The sequence below is a fragment of the Cuculus canorus genome, chromosome 6 (assembly GCF_017976375.1).
Source record: "Cuculus canorus isolate bCucCan1 chromosome 6, bCucCan1.pri, whole genome shotgun sequence".
Lineage (NCBI taxonomy): Eukaryota > Metazoa > Chordata > Aves > Cuculiformes > Cuculidae > Cuculus > Cuculus canorus.
Window position 1 is genome coordinate 7,952,674 of NC_071406.1, and position 16,884 is coordinate 7,969,557.

Here is a 16,884-nt window from a genome sequence, read left to right on the forward strand (position 1 = left end):
CCTACGAGGACAGGCTGAGAGAGTTGGGCTTGTTCATCCTGGAGAAGAGAAGGCTCAGAGGAGATCTTATAGCCACCTTCCAGTACCTGAAGGGGCTACAGGAAAGCTGGAGAGGGGCTATTTGTAAAGGTGGTGATAGGACCAGGGAGAATGGGTATAAACTGGAGAGGGGCAGATTTAGACTGGACATTAGGAAGAATTTCTTCACCATGAGAGTGGTGAGGCCCTGGCACAGGTTGCCCAGGGAAACTGTGGCTGCCCCGTCCCTGGAGGTGTTCAAGGCCAGGTTGGATGGGCCTTGGGCAGCCTGATTTAGTAGGATGCCCTGCCCAAGGCAGGGGGGTTGGAACTAGATGATCTTTATGGTTCCTTCCAACCTAACTATACTATGATTCTATGATTCTTGAGCCAACTCATCTCTGGTGTGCTCCCACATTGACATGAGGATGCTTTTCTCAGGTGTATCTGTACTCCTGCAACAGCACAACAGTGGCAAGCTTAGCAACTATTCTTTTATTTTCTTACTAACCTTTTAACATCCTAAATGAGGTCAGTTCTTTTTCAGAGAGGTGAAACATCTTGCACATGTATTTTCACTACTGGGGACTGACTTGCACTTACCTAGTGTTTACATTCCATATAACGTTTTCCTCACTGCTTTCATTGACACATATGTGAGTCATTGACAAGTGCACAAAGATTTCCATGATAGTTTCTGAACATCCCACAGTTCTACAAAGCTGCATCTGTCACAGGGCCTCAGCCAGAAGTGCTCTGCCTTGCCTAGCTCAGCATCAGTATAAGAAGAAAGCAAAATTGATGGAGAGCATTTTCTCACGTGTTCTCTGACAAAATCTCTGTTTGGGTTAAAGAAGAGAAACAGATTAAAGGCTTGAGGCTTGAATTATGGGCTTGGTTATTCAAAAGCCATAAAATATTGTGCTGTTCCCCTTGTCTATCCCCCAAATCCTACTTAAACATAGAACTGTTGCCTTGATTCCTGTCTGAGAAACCACTTCATGTTGATATTGGCCATAGCTCCTCCTATCAAAACTCTTTTTGTACTTTTGGCTACCAAAAATAGTTGAGTTCTATGTGAATGTCTGGGGATATTGACTCAATTAATGTAGATTCATGGATCTGTGAAAACAGCTTGTGTGATTCTCCATTGTTGGCACTATGTGGAACTATATCCTCTTTACAGTGAATACCACATATAGTGCTGACTGTGCGATTTTGCAGTATATCCTATAGATCTCTAGGTTTTTATCAGTTTCTAAAGTTGATCTTTTACTTAGAATTCTTCAGTTTTAATAGCCTGAATAATAATCCTTGCAGTGCACAAAATCATTTGTCTGGGGACTCAAAACTGCTCTACAAACAGAGGTACTTTGTTTGTGGGATTAACAAAGAACACTGTATCCTCTTTGGTTTTAAATGACATCTCAGTGCTTCTGAATATTTTCTGTTTATGAGCTGGGGGAAGCAGATTATATGTCGGTAATAAGAAAACTGCAGGGTGCCAGCTGTGCTTCCAAAGTGTATTTTAATTATATAGACACTTGTCCACTACCAACTTGTAATATTTCATAGAGGTCACTGAACAGCCAGCTGATGGAAATGACTTTTATTCAGTACCAACCTTGCTTGAGTTTGAAATGCTGATCCAGAAGTGAAAGGATAAAATCCCAATTACCAATAATCAGATCTCTTCAATCCTTGTATTATTGGTGTGGTAAAAGGCCTAGGTGCTCTCTGCAGTTACACATGAGAAAAAACTAGAAATTACAAAAAGTTCAGCTAAGTCATTAAGGATTTTTAACAGCTGCTGCTACTGTAGCAAAGTATTAAAGTGAAACCAAATCTAAGATTTTAATAAACAATTCTGTTGTGTCAGTGGCTGTTAGGCCCAACGTTTGAGAATAAGATCTTCATCTTTATTTTAAGGTTGCACAAATAAATGAAAGACAGCACCAAATGAACCGAAAAGACAACACTAGCACAGTCTACAAAGTCTCAAGTTGGCTGTCCTCCTTGTCTCTGTGCTTAAGAATCTGTAGACTTGTCTTGTATTTAATTATGTGCCTTTCCTAAAACTAATAACTTCCTTCCCTTAAGCTGCAATTCTGTCATGGTGTTATTGATCAGGAATATATCACGATGTTCATAGGAAACCATTTCTGTCATTATATTTACCAGTCTTTAATCAAGTGAATTGCTTTTCTTCTCTATTACCGCAAAAATCTCCTGCCACAAGAAAAAGCTTTAAACAGACATTGATAAGAATTTATTGACTAGATGATAGTTCTCAGCACAGTCCTGAGAAAGGAATTGTTCATCAGGTACACAGCCATGGGCAGCATGACAATGCTGAGGCAGGTCTATACCGCAAACCCTAGGAAATGTTTTCCTTGCTCTTGGTAGGGACGATCTCAGGGGGATTCTGAGCTTGGATGCATGGTTCAAGAGCTTATAACTCTGAGGAGCATATTTGAGAGCTCCCTACCCCCCTGAGGTATCTCACTTAACCAGCAGCAGGAGGCGGATGGATCCCCTTAACTCCTGTCATACTTGGCTGAGATGGGGTGGCTCACCCAAGCATGAGGCAAAGCAGAGGTTAAGAAGACAGAAAGGAAATGATGCCTTCTTGTGGGTTTAGGACACACTAGTGGGCAAGAAGTCCCATGAAGACCCCAACTGACTTTCTTCTTTCTTTCCTCTTTCCCTTCCTGGAGTCCCCTTCAGAGGTTTTCTTCTCTCCAACAGCTCCAGGTGACATCACACTGAGCCAAAAGAGAAAACCAAAGGTGAACAGCACTGAAGGCTGCAGCATCCTGCTTAATTAAGCCCCTCAACCATTACAGCAAAAAGGGAACCCATTCTAAATGTTTTAATGTAAATGCTGGTTTAATGCTTCCTACAGTTTGCCCTGCAGGGGAGCTGGGTTTAAATCGAGGGAATTGAGGATATCTGGCTCATTGTCTATATAGCTGCTTTCAGTTGGTTTGGTAGCAGACTCTTCTCTGCTTTTTTTGTTGGTTTTATTCTGTCCCAGCTGCGTTTCTACAGTCAGATTCATTTTGACAGAATAGTCGGGAGATGAATGAGAACTGAGTGTCTTCTTCTGCATCACACAGAGTTTGGAGAATCATTGCCCTGTTTGGATGCACAGAAATGTACACATCTGGTAGACAGAAGAATAATTACATAGAGCAGCAGCACTAGTAGAAAGTTTTACTACTAAAGACTTTGACAAAGAGGTATTATTCTGTAAATGGCACTTATATATACTAGACATTATCATCTTCACAGTGTAGTGGAGGAATTGAGACAGCGGAAGTCAGTGAATCAACGTAAACCACCCACTCAAGAGCAGGGATCCAATGCAAAATATAGGCAAACACTTAGGGCTTACCTGAAATGAACCAACTACACTTTCTTTCTTCCTTGCTTATGTCTGAAACTGTTTCTGGCCTCCTCCAAATTAGTAAAACTTATGCAGAATAAAATACTTTAAAAGCTTATATTGGGTCTCAAAATGCACTTTAAAATTCAAAGTGGATTATTTAGAACATGTGAGCATGTTAATGCTTTCTGCTCCCCCACTAAAATTTCTTTTTTTTCCCCATCAAAATTCAAGGTAAACAGTAATATTGAATAACTTCAGTTGTTCCATGACTGGAGGTGCAGAAACTATTATCTTAAAAGCTTTATCTAAACCTGCATGGCATTACTTCCAAGAAATTATCTAGGAGAAAAAAAAAAATCCCATTTGAGGCATTAACATGATTTCTGTAAGAAAAAGTGGAAGAATAACCTTGCATCAACTCAGCTGCTGCTACTGCAAGCAAATATATGTTTCACATTTTAGTGAATGATGAATTTCTGGAATTGCAGGTCTTTTCTTTTGCGCTAATTTTGGTAGTTTAATGATATTTACTTTGCATTCTAAACAGGTAGATGCTTGAGAGAGACTGGAGAATTTTAATGGTATGCCTCCTCTCTTTCTAATATCTTCTGGATAGTACTGTAACCATAGTCCCAATGTGCTGGATTATTATCTGTGATGGCAGACTATGTGTTCTCTCCCATTTCACGTGGTAGGACTGAGAGCAGATGAGTTACGGACTGGTAGAATGCCATAAAACATAGGAGACTTATGAACCTTTTAAGCAGGAAATTAATGAATGTTTTTTAATCTACATTTTTATTAAGATTCTGGGAGATGGAAAAATTAGAAATCGGTGTGTGACAGCCGGTCTTCCTACCAAGAAGCTGGAGTGAGCACTGCTGGCCCCTGACTGCACAGCAGGGAAGGTGGAGGGGCTTTTCTTTTATTCCCAAAGAAGAAGCCTTTCACTCTAATTGTCTCTAATATGAATCAACCTCTCTCAGAGACTCTGAGAAGACAGGGAGACAGGGCTCTTTTTTTTTTTTTTCCCCATCAGGGTCTTCAGACAACTCATTCCCGGCTGCGTTCTCTCTTGCAGTGTATTTGATTGCATTTCATCCTACCTTATTTTTTTATATGACAAGTGTTCCTTTCGCTCTCTGGGAATCAATCTGTATTAGATTTCACTTCAGGTAATTTCTTCTGATACCATCATTTTCCCCTCTTTATTTCTTCTTTTCAGTCTGTTGTCAATAACGTAATCAATTCCACACTGTCTCTAGTGTTGGTATGCGTCCCTCAAACTTGCGTAGATGGTTATTCTTTCCCATTTTAGCCTCCTCTGTCATTGTTTGAAACTACTATGAAGGAACTTGTTAATCATTTCCCATGAAGTCAATACTTTAATTGTCTTTGCTGCTGTTGTCTGAGTTCCATCAAGTTTGTCTATATCCTTTTGGCCCAGAACTGATTTCAGCGTGTGAGATGGGATCGCTCTAGAATTGCAGAGAAAAGAGGTGAAGGGCTGTTCCGTATGCCAGCGCTGCTCAGTGTTCTGTCACCATCTCAGGAAATACAGATAAGGACAGAACATCTTTAATTTTTAACTTTTTTGTAATAGTTTTCTTGGCCATAAGCTGAAGATGGAGTTTAATCAATGTGCATATTTTCCTTTTATTTTTATGTTCTTGATATCCCACAGTCCTACATGCTCTGTCATGTAAGAATAAAGTTAATTTGAATTGACTGGGGGATCTCTCTGGACTTTTTCTTTATATGTGCTCATTGATGTAAGGGGAATACATCAACAACAAAACTGGAAGTGGTAGAGCGGAGTCATACCCTGTTGCCTTTCTATTGTAAACACAAGCATGAAGGAGAGATGTCAATGAAGTGTGTTTGGGAATGCTGGAGTTGAATTCCTTTGGGTCTGAACCTTGAATGATGTTAGGTTGGCTGAAATTAGAGTAGACTTCTAACTTCTATGAAGGCTGAACAGCTGGGAAGCCAGCTGAAGGATTTCAGTGCCCATCCTTTGAGGAGCTATGTTAGTTCTGGCACCTCCAAATTCAGCTCCAGTATTGCATCTCTTTTATGTGTCTTGGCTGTAGCAGTGAACAGAGGTGACCGCGGAGTCCAAGGAGCTGCGGCTGTAGGTATAGCTGGCCTAACTATCTGGAGTTTAGGACTCAGTGAAGGTATATGCACAGCAAAATGAGTAATATATGTAGAATTTTTCTGATAAAAAATATGCACAAAGTTGCATGTGGCAAGGAACCGGAGCTGCTCAACCTATTGAGGCTGCTTGTTCTTGCTTCATCCCCCTACTACAGTCCATCCTGTCAAACCATAGGCTCAGGTCTGGTTTGGGTGGTGCTGGAAGAGATTGTCGCTTTCTTGTTCTTCCCCAGGGTAGACTTCAGTCAGGTGGAGTGGAGGAGCTCTTCTCAGTTTATGTAAATAGATTAGTTGAGCCCTTTCTCAATTCTTCAAGGATCTTGGAGGGATGACATTTCCCTGTACCTTATCTTCCCTTATTTTTCATAGGACAGAAAGGGATTATGAGCTTGATTCAGCTTCTTTTCTGGGCTGTTATTGTACTAATACCTTCATTATAAAGTTATTGCCTGTAATGTAAGGATAGGCCCTGGCCCAGTGAGAGGGTCTGTACAGCAAGGTGAAATGTGAGACAGCATGTTACAACCCACAAAGCCCCAGATTCATTAGAAACAAATTCTGCAGTCTAGACGTTGAAATATTCCCTCTGATGCAAATTACTTTGGTTATCTAAGGAAGATGTGCAGAGCTGGGTGCTAAAGATGTTCCTTGTAACTGAGGGAATAGTTTTACAAGACTTACTTTATATTGAGAATTTTCCTTTGAGCCACGTGAACATTTTGAAGTGTTACCCAGTACTCTGTTAAGTAAAACCAGATGTCTGAATGCTACTACTACCTTAAGATGCTTTTAACAATTCCTCATATCCATTAGCTGGAATAAATCAGTAAATAAATGATCTTTCATTCCTTTAATCTCTGCTTCTATGGAAGACCAAACCGAGTAGTATTCATTCGGGACACTTCATTTCACAAAACTGCTTCCATTCATCAAAATGTACTGTTGGAAAGTGTTTGTAGCAAAATATTGTGTGCAAACTGCAAAATGAGTTAATGAGAAATGAAAGGCGATAATGATGAAAAGCTCCTAAGTATATTCAGTCTCTGGTGTCTGAAGGGCTTGCATTTGGATCACTGAGCCACCCTGTGACCGCTGCAGCTATCATCGCTTTTAGCAGTGCGGGTGAACAGGGTGGAGCGTGCACAAAAACTGATGTTTTTTTAGTGGTGCCCTGAGACTGTGGTTAGGACAGATGGGTAGGTCGAAGAGATGCTGACTGGAATGCATCTATCTCAAAGAAGAAGAGATCTTTAGGCACATTTTGCAAGCTTCTAGTTCTAGTTTCAAAAATTGAGTTGGTAATGTACCACTGCTTCCAGCAGAGACCTCCATACAGGTCTTACACTGAGGTTTAAAATCCTTGGACTTTCTTGACTACTGCCTTGATTTATACCAATGAAAGAAAAATGAGAAGGAAACACAAATCAAACTTAGCAATCTGTAGGAAACTTGTCTGTGTTATTTAAACTCTTCCCTCCAGTTAGCTGCCTGTAAGATCGATTCAGACATTGATCTAATTGCACGCATGTTTTTTTAACGTGGCAACATATTAGATGAACACATATGAATTTAGTATGTTATCTTTCTTGGTCTCTTAAACCAGATGCCACTTCCTCTGGTGAGGATTCTTAGTTTAGGGTTTAAAACCTGATGAGATTCTTGTTTCCCTCTCTATGGGAAACAACCAGTGCTACTCCATTACAGAAGTTGCATCCAGCATTTTGTATTTACCAGCTTTAAGCCACAAAATGCCAGAGCCATCTTTATTGGGGTATAAATGGGATATTTGGTTTTGAACCTCTATATCTCCAGATAACCCTTTAGGTGTTTGAATAGTAGCAGTTCCACGAGTGAAATTTCCTCAGATCCTGGAGTTCAGCTTCTCCGGGTGCCTGGAACTGCCTGTTCCTGACCTAAGCTCAGCTGTGGTTCTCAAGGGAGCCAAATGTGTGTTGAAGCCCCAGAGGAAGCTGGTGCTATAGCTATGTTCAGACCATGTCTTCTGCAGATTAACAGCCTAAATAGCAAAACTTTGCTGGAAGAGGCTCAATTCTTAAGGCAATCCATCTTTACCATACAATAACCACTATCATTTATAATTTATAATAGTATATAATAATAAATAAAATACAATAATGAAAGGTTAGAAACTCACCCAAGAAATGAGACCTTTGGATCTAATGTTTTCTTTAGCCTGAATATCCTCAGTTTTGCTTGGATGTCCTTTTCTTGGCTACAGGTCTTAAAACACTCAGAAGGATTTGATTTCAGTGCAGAAATTAAGGACACACAAACACCATTGTCATAATCTATTATTTTAATGTTGATAACACTGCAATATATCTTTCTCTTCCACACTGATCAGTTGCTATCCTGACAGCAGAGTCATGCTTTCTCTCTGCTCATCCTTCATCATTTTTGTCTCAATAATTTTATTGCATGATATGAATGCTTCGTATGTCCCATAAAAGCAAACAGGGGAGGGTAATCCTTTGACCTTTCCAGCATTCTTTGGTGTAATTTACTGGCAATTCTACTCCTCCTTGCAGCATGGCCCTGGAACCCCATGATAAAAATGAACAGCCAATCCAAACAGAAAACGCTGAAAAGATTAAAGCTTTGATGATGTTACTCTATAAACGTTCACAGTCTTTTTTGGCCAGAAAGAAAATGAGAGCTGAAAATGGCAATGGATGAATCATGCTTATTACAGAATACGGAAATGATATCAGTTCAACCTGTTCATGTTAATGCTGAAAGAACGTAATCTTGAGCCTTCTCTTTTTATGTCACTGCAACCCACCTTATCCTCTTAAACGAATGCATGCATCCATTTAATTAACCTGGTCAGATACTGAGATATAAATCCTTTAAATGCTTCTCATGCAATTCATCTTGACAGCTGTCGTAGTAATAGCATCTTTAATGCCATATTCTTTATTTTCTGATTTATTGAAATTCCTGGTATTATTTTGAGCACACTGATAGGTTTGCTAGATTTAAGCCCTGAATCTTAGCTTGTTTAAATCCTAGAAGCAATGCTATAGAAAGCTTTGCTTGTTTAGTTTGCTGAATTAATGGAAGATTATCTTGCATGAAGAAAGCATAGATGTCTTTAGAAAACCGTGGTTAAAACAGGGTAGAATTTAGTAGCTGAGACACTATATTTTAAATGCTGCTTTTCTAGAACATTTTACTAAGAGTCTGTTCTTTGCTGGCAAGTGATCACCAGTCAAATATTACATGAGACCATCATATGTACTCTACTGATTCCCTTTCAAGGGATGGGTAAGGGGAAGGGAGGTCCACGTTTGGCTCTCAAATTAGTTAATTCTCAGCTTCTCTGTAGACTGCCGTGTGTCAGTGTTGTCCTACTTAATTAAAATCACAACAAGGATAGGAAAGTTCGTTGTCTAGCTCCAGCCCTTCCCACAGTTCCTTGAGGGTACTTTATCATGACCTTGTGGATGACCACTGGACAATTTTCAACCAGAACTAGAGGATCACTGGGTTAAGGAGTGGTTTGGACCACAAAATAACTTGCAGGGCACAGCTGGCTCTGCACTTGCCAGTACAGCTCCAATAACCTTTGGAACAGTTTTAGGGGTTGCAAGAAATTTGGGGTGTATTTAAATTAATTATCCCACAGGAAAACAAAAAAAAGAGGAGTAGGAAAGAGTCTTTTTCTATCTAGATATTTTCTGACTGACTTGACGTGTCTTATTTTAATGTTTTTTCCAAAGCCAGTCAGAATATCTAGATGTGAAGGCAGAATGGCACAGCAGTGCTGTGTTTGCCGCCTTGTAATTCCCATAGTATTCTACTTATCTAAGCATTTTAGGTTCCTGCATTGGAATTTTTCTAATTTAATTAACTCATTAATGCTGGCACATGGCACATTCTCCTTCCTTCTCTGCAAAAATGTGGCTTGCTTATCTAAATAGCAACCTAATCCAGTGGGATTACATTAGTGCTAACAAACTGCTGACCGGTCTAAGCAAATACCTGGGAGTATTGGGCATTAGGCAGGCAGGCCCTGCTTGTGGCATCACTATGCAATACACTGTGGGGAAAACAAAAAGCATTTAGCTGTTTCAGGCTCCATAAAGGCAGATGTCGCTGTAGTTTTCTATTTCCCTAGCGCTGAAGTTTGAAACATCAGCTGAGAGAGAATTTTGGAATTATTTTTCTACTTCATCGCTTAAAGTCTTGACCAGGCTAAATACCATGACAGGGAGAGACAGGGGTGGGGCAAGGAAACCGTTTCCATGGCTCACTTTTACTCACTAGGCAGAAATTTCTCATCTTTTTCGAAGGTGGGGTTTTCTGCTGTTGGAATGGATTGAGAGTTGCCCTGAGGAAAAGGACTTCAGGGGGTGTTGGTGGGTGAGAAGCTCAACAGGAGTTGGTGACAGACATTTGCAGCCCAGAAAACCAATGATGACCTGGGCTGCATCAAAAGAAGTGTGACCACCGGCTTGAGGGAGAGGATTCTCCCTCTCTGCTCTCGTCTTGTGAGACTCCACCTGGAGTCCTGTGTTGAGTTCTGGAGTCTCCAGGACAGGAAGGACATAAATCTGTTAGAGTGAGGCCAAAGGGCCACAAAGGTCATTGGGGGCTGGAGCACCTCTGCTATGAGGACAGGCTGAGAGAGTTGAGGTTGTTCAGCCTAAATCAGAGGATGTTTCAGGGAGGCCTTATAGTGGCTTTACAGTATTAAAGGGGCTGCAGGAAAGCTGAGGAGGGCTCTTTAGCAGAGAGAGCAGGAATAGGATAAGGGGGAACGGTTTTAAGCTGAAAGAGGGAAGATTTAGATTAGATATGAGGAAGAAATTTTTTACTGTGGGGGTGGTGGGGCCCTGGCACAGGTTGCCAAGGGAAGCTGTGGCTGCCCCATCCTTGGAGGTGTTGAAGGCCAGGTTGGATGGGGCTTTGAGCAGCCTGATCCAGTGGGAGGTGTCCCTGCCTGTGGCAGGGGGGGTTGGAACTGGATGATCCTTAAGGTTCCTTCTGACCCAAACCATTCTATAATTCTATGATATGAACAGTCTACCACATTAAAAAAACAAAAAACAAAAAAACCCAAAAAAAACCAAACAAAAAAACAAAAAAAAAAAACCCACCCCAACCCTATAAAATTAGCATTTTTGACTGGCCTGTAATGGGGAAGATAAACGTAGGGATTTGTGGTGGGTTGACCCTGGCTGGACTTCAGGTTCTCACTAAAGCCACTCTGTCATCTCCTTCCTCAGCAGGATGGGGGAAAGAAAAGATACCAAAAAGTCCTGGATCAAGATAAGGACAGGGAGATCACTCAGCAATTACTGCCACTGGCAAAACAGACACGACATAGGGAAATTAGTTTAATTTATTACCAATCAAAATCATAGTAGGGTAATTAGAAAATTAAAAATAAATCTTAAAAACACCTTCCTCCCATAGCCTCCTACTTCCCTGGCTTACTATTACTCCTTATTTTCTCTACCTGCTCTTCTCGAGTGGCACATGGGGCTGGGGAGTGGTGGTGTGGTCATCGCTTATTGTCTCTGCTGCTCTTTCCTCCTCAGGGCGAGGACTTCTCACACACTTCCTCTGTTCCAGCATGGGTTCTCTCCCATGGAAGACAGTCCTCCAATTTGAGTCCTTCCTATGGGCTGCAGTTCTTCATGAACTGCTCCAGTGTGGGTCCCTTCCATGGGGTGCAGTCCTTCAGGAATGGAATATTCCAGCATGGGCCCCCAACAGGGTCTCAAGGACTGCCAGCAAACCTGGTCCACTCTGAGCTCGTCTCTCTCCATGGGTCCACAGGTCCTGCCAGGAGCACGTTCCAGTGCAAGCTTCTCATGGTGTCATAGCCTCCTTTGAGCATCCTCCTGGTCTAACATGGACCTCAATGGGCCACACAGGGACAACCTGCTTCACCATGGTCTTCACCATGGGCTGCAGGGGACCTCCGGCACCTGGAACCCTTCCTACCCCTCCTTCTGCACTGACCTTGATCCCTGCAGAGTTGTTGCTCTCACATATTCTCACTCCTCTCCTCTGGCTGTTGCACAGATTTCCTCACCCCACCTTAACTATGTTATCCCAGAGGCACTGCCACCATCACTGATGGGCTTAGCCCGGGCCAGCACCAGGTCCGTCTTGGAGAAGCCACTCCTGTAGCCCCCCACTACCAAGACCTTGCCATGGAAACTGAATAGTGGAATCTTTTTAGTTGGAGTTGTGAGAAGGCACAGGCAAACTGTACCATACTTATTTCTACTCCTTCTATAAAGACCACTAAAGAAGCAGGTGTACGCATGTTGATGTTAGCACCAGAACTGACAAATGCAGCCAGACAGTGACAGATTCAGTTCAATTCAATTAGGTTCTCAGGAAATGGAATCGCTCTGGAAATCGGTAATGAGACAAAAATCTTTCACTTTAAGGTCATCTGTTCATTCTAACTAACATTTGCATTGATGGAAAATTTTTACCTTCTCATAGCTGCTCTCTGACCTGTGCTAGCGATATTATTTCCCTTCTCTGCTCATTGCTGAGGGTTAAGAATTATAATTCTGGTTATTCCAGAATTTCAGTCTGAGAGTGTGGCTGTTGAGCAAGCAAGGCTATCAGAGTAGGAAAAAAGTGCTCAAAGGTGATCACTATCTAACTTTGGCCTCATTCCATTACCCAATGGTTTGTTCACATCACAAAACCTGTCCTCTAGTTAACGACTCAGAAGAGGTGTTAACATGCAGACTGCTGGGAGGGAATTTGTTGACACTCTTGAGGGCAAAGAGGCCCTGCAGAGGGATCTACGTGAATTAGAGAGCTGGGTAATCGCCAGCCACATGAAGTTTAACAAGGGCAAGTGCTGGATTTTACGCCTGGGACGCAGCACCCTGGCTATGCAGACAGACTGGGGAGCAAGAGCCTGGAGAGCAGCCTTGCAGAAGGGGATCTGGGGTTCTGGTTGAAGGCAAGTTGAATATGAGCCAACAGTGTGCCCTGGCAGCCAAGAGGGCCAACCGTGTCCTGAGATCTGCATCAAGCATGACATTGCCAGCTGGAAGGTGGTTGTCCTGTTCTGCTCTGCTCTGGTGCAGCCCCACCTCGAGTACTATGTGCACCACAGTATATAAAGGATACGAAGCTACTGGAGAGCGTCCAGAGGAGGGCCTTGAATTTGGTGAAGGGTTTAGAGAGGAAGTTGTATGTGGAGTGGCTAAAGTCACTTGGTCTGTTCCGCCTGGAGGAGAGGAGACTAAGGCGATACCTCATTGTGGTCTACAGCTTCCTCACAAGGGGAAGGAGGAGGAGGAGCAGGTGCTGATCTCTTTTCTCTGGTGATCAGTGATCAGACTGAGGGAATGGCACAAAGATGTGCCAGGGGAGGGTTAGGTTGGACTTTAGGAAAAGGTTCTTCACGCAGAGGGTGGTGGAGCACTGGAACAGCTCCCCAGGGGACTTGTCCCCAGGCACTAAGCCTGACAATATTCCAGAAGCATTTGGACAATGCCCTCAGACACACAGTGTGAATATTGGGGTTGTCCTATGCAGGGACAGGAGTTGGACTTAATGATCCTTATGGGTCCCTTCCAACTTGGGGCATTCTATGATTCTGTGTTGCTGCTGTACAGATGTTTTGCCTTCTGGAAGCAGCAATGTGTGCAAAGCAGAGGGTGTGGATGCTGCATTTTAGCTCTCCTGAATTTAAATGAAAGGACACTAGTTTGCAGAGCTGTCATTTTTGTCATGTGTCATTTCTGCTAAATTTATATACTAATTTGTAAGAGACAGAAAAATAAATACAATCCATTTCTAGTTACCAAAGAGATATACACTGTGCGCTAGTTCCTAGCTGGCATATGTTGGCACAGCTCTGTTGCAATGTAACTGCAGTTTCAAAGTGTCTGAAAATATCTTGGATGCTTATCTAAGGAATATAATGTTATACATTTTCATCAGCAATATACATCAATCATCCTTTGTTACTACTAGAAATGAAGACGGTATTACAATCCAAGAAATTTCTTGCAAGGATTTTAGAGAGTGCTTCTTTATGTTAATCACAGCATTTCTCCAGGGCATAGTTACAGAGCCAGCTCCAGAAGTAATGAACATTCTTTTATTTAGTACTAAAAATACTGCACATTAGGATAGATCATCGAGCTGATGCCTCTGGCTTGCTGGCTTTATGAACAGTTAGGGTATACTGTACTGAAGGAAGATCCCGCTTAGGTCTTCCCTCGAGAGTTTTTTTGTGTCCATACAATACCTTCTTCCCTGAGCTTAGTGCAAAAGTGAGATACAGCAGGCAAACATGTGGGACCTCCATTCTCTTAGACTGATCCCCAAACACTTCTTGAGGATTCAGCTTTAATTGCCGCGTGCCTCTAACTTCAGTGCCTTCCCCAATATGCTCAGCACAGATGATGACTATGGCCCCTTAGAGAAGACTCTTAGAGTGAAAAAAAAATCCTGCAGCACAAAGACCTGTAAGATGTGCCCCCCAAGGTTTGGCAGTGTACCTGTGTGAGTGCTGTATCTGCTGTATCAGTGGAGACACCATAAATCAGAAGTGACTTTGCAATAGTTCACAGTTCAGCTGAGCTGCATGGGACAAAAAGGGTCTGAATGCTGATCACTGGGGTCTCTGCCGTAAAGATATCAACAAGCAAATTGGTCAGGGAATGCAAATAAATCTCTATAGTCTGTTCTCTTGGTAACACCAAAATAGTATTTCCGATGACTGCGCAAACTGATTCTCAGTGCTTTTACATTTCAAGATGGTTCCATCTAGACAACCATTCTCCTCTGCTGAGCTGCCCTGGGGATGCATTACCTCTGTTTTGAGTTGTTGTTAGTCTTTTCGTTGGTCTCAGAAGAAGAAAGACTTATCGGTGAGGGAATTTTTTTTCTTTGTGACAAGCAGTATGATCACAAAAATGACCATCCCAAGATGGGAACTTGTTCTGTTTTTGTTAAGTACTTCACTCTAGAGATAATTTTTCCTTAAAGGCCTCCTGAGTTCAGTACTTTGAAGCACCAGCATCTGTTGGTACAGGTGATGTATTGCATTATCTTGTCTGATAATTACCTTTGATTCAAAATGTTAAGTGGGTTCAGTCTTAGGTTGTTAACCCTTCAGAAGAGATCCATGGCAGCCTGCTAATGGTAACATGCTCCAGGATTTCAGCTTCCATGGAGTGTGGGGAAAGGAGAGGTGTCAGCAGGTCTGAAGCTGCTACACCATTGCATATCCATGTGCTGTGCTAGGTAGGGGTACAGTAAATCCACTCCTTGAAGTGCCCAAGGCAGCATAGCATAGAAGTCATAGGAATAATTAATACTCCTTTGTCCTTTTACATATAAACTAGCATTTAGGGTGGTTCCACCAAATACGTGCAAACAGAAACTTCAAGCACTTATTAAGTACTTGACCTTCTACATGGATAAATGGCTGCAACTATAGCTATCACAAGCTTACTCCTAAGTAGTTCTGTGCTTACTGATCAACAAAGATTCCCTTGATGGAAGTCACACTCTCCAGGCATGATGACTGCACAGAAGAATGATATAAAGATTACATAAGGTCTTTCCACAAGAACAGCATAATACATTGCCTCTGTGTTTGTTCAAGTCTGTTGTGGTATTTAAGACATGATAGCTAATCAGGAAACAATGGTAATTATGCGATACCACACCATTAAGATTCCTTATTAGCAGAATGAAATAATGTGTGTAGCTTTAGAATTGATGCTACAGAAGGGAAGAAAGGGCTTATAGGCAAACCTGGGAAAAAAAAACCACAAAGAAGGAATGATCACAGTGCAATAACAGCCATTTTCTTGCCGTGGTGTGTACATGTTTTCGTTGCATGTGTTCTTTAGATGAATGTGTATGAAGGCTGACTTTTATCCATTTTGGAGAAAATGGTCTGAATTCTGGACTGGCTTAAGTGTAAACCAGAAGTAGAAAACAAGTGTGGGAGACACCAGGTGCTGTTTAACAGAAGGCTGAATTTAGCACTCGATGTCTTGGTAGCTGGGGTGATTAGTTTCCCCATAGGAAGTGTTTTACAAGAGCAGTCCCGCTTGGGATCCCCACATTATACTCAGTGATCCCAGTCTGTGTGCCTCTGGGAGTCCTCTGGATTCCATCTGGCTTCAGAGGCTTATCCCAGGGCATCCTGCTATCCTTGCAGGCGGCCCGCACTTGGCCCTTGTTCAGACTCCTGTGTGCCCTCATGGCAGAGCATTTGGGGACAACTTGGGAAAAGATTTGTGGTGGTTTTATCTGCTGGATATTGCCACAGTGACAGATGGGATCATTCACAGGTGCATGAGAAGTCAAGTCTATCCATCGGCATGCAAATACATCTGGAGGGCACATACAAGGTTTCTTTTGGGAATGCCAGCTGCGTTACCCTACAGCCAAGCCCAGTGGTATTCATGCATCACCGGCTGTTAATGACTGTAGGTGCTGTTTGCAATAAATGGAAAGGATTAGGAGCAGACAGATTGGTCTTTATTTCATCTTGTTTCTCAGTCAAATGTAATGAATTACTCTAGGTTTAGCATTAAGTAGCGCTGTATGAATATCTCAACCTTACTAGAATCATGTTTATAAATAGGCTTCCACATAAAATCTTGACTAAAAAATGTGGACAAATCCTTGCAGTGAAAGCTCTTTGTCCTTACTGTGTTTTAGGCCAGATTCAGAGATATAGTAGGATGTTGCTCTCTGATACAGTAAACGCAGTCACTATGAGATGCAAGAGACACTCCTTGTGTATAGTTCTGTATTTAGGAGTTTATCTGCCTACCTTAGTTTAGCCTAGATTCTCATTTCTGTTGTTATTCTCCTACTTTCTGTAAATCCTGAATAAATTTGTTAGCTTTGCCCATGTTCCTCAATCACATACTCTTAAATATTACCCTAAAATACAAGCAAAAATGTATATCATCAAGAAGATTTAGGAAAAGAGAGAGCTGGTAGTTGTTACTTGTCTGCTGTGGCTTAGTTTTAGTAGAAACTGCCAGGAATAACCAAAGGCTACAAAACTGGAAAGGCTAATTCTCTCTGTGACATCTTAACGGGGTGAAGTTCTCCAGCCATTCTGTGCAGGCAGGGGGAAGGTCTGATTATTACAGCAGAATATTTGACCTTAAAAATGTAAAGAAAGTGCTGAGGGCATTCGTCTCTCATTAAGGATAATGGGAGTTGAAAGCTTTTAGAACTCTTCAGGATTAGGTCCAAAATTTGTACATCATAGTAGCAGCACAGATGTGCCAACAAGCTTACTGAGGAGTGCAATTAATGTGAAA

General features: G+C 41.9%; 1 protein-coding gene across 1 annotated transcript in view; it reads left to right on the plus strand.

Moving 5' to 3' along the window:
• The window catches only part of NCKAP5 (NCK associated protein 5), a 426,805-nt gene that overhangs the window by 36,325 nt on the left and 373,596 nt on the right, over positions 1 to 16,884 (plus strand). The window lies entirely within an intron of this gene.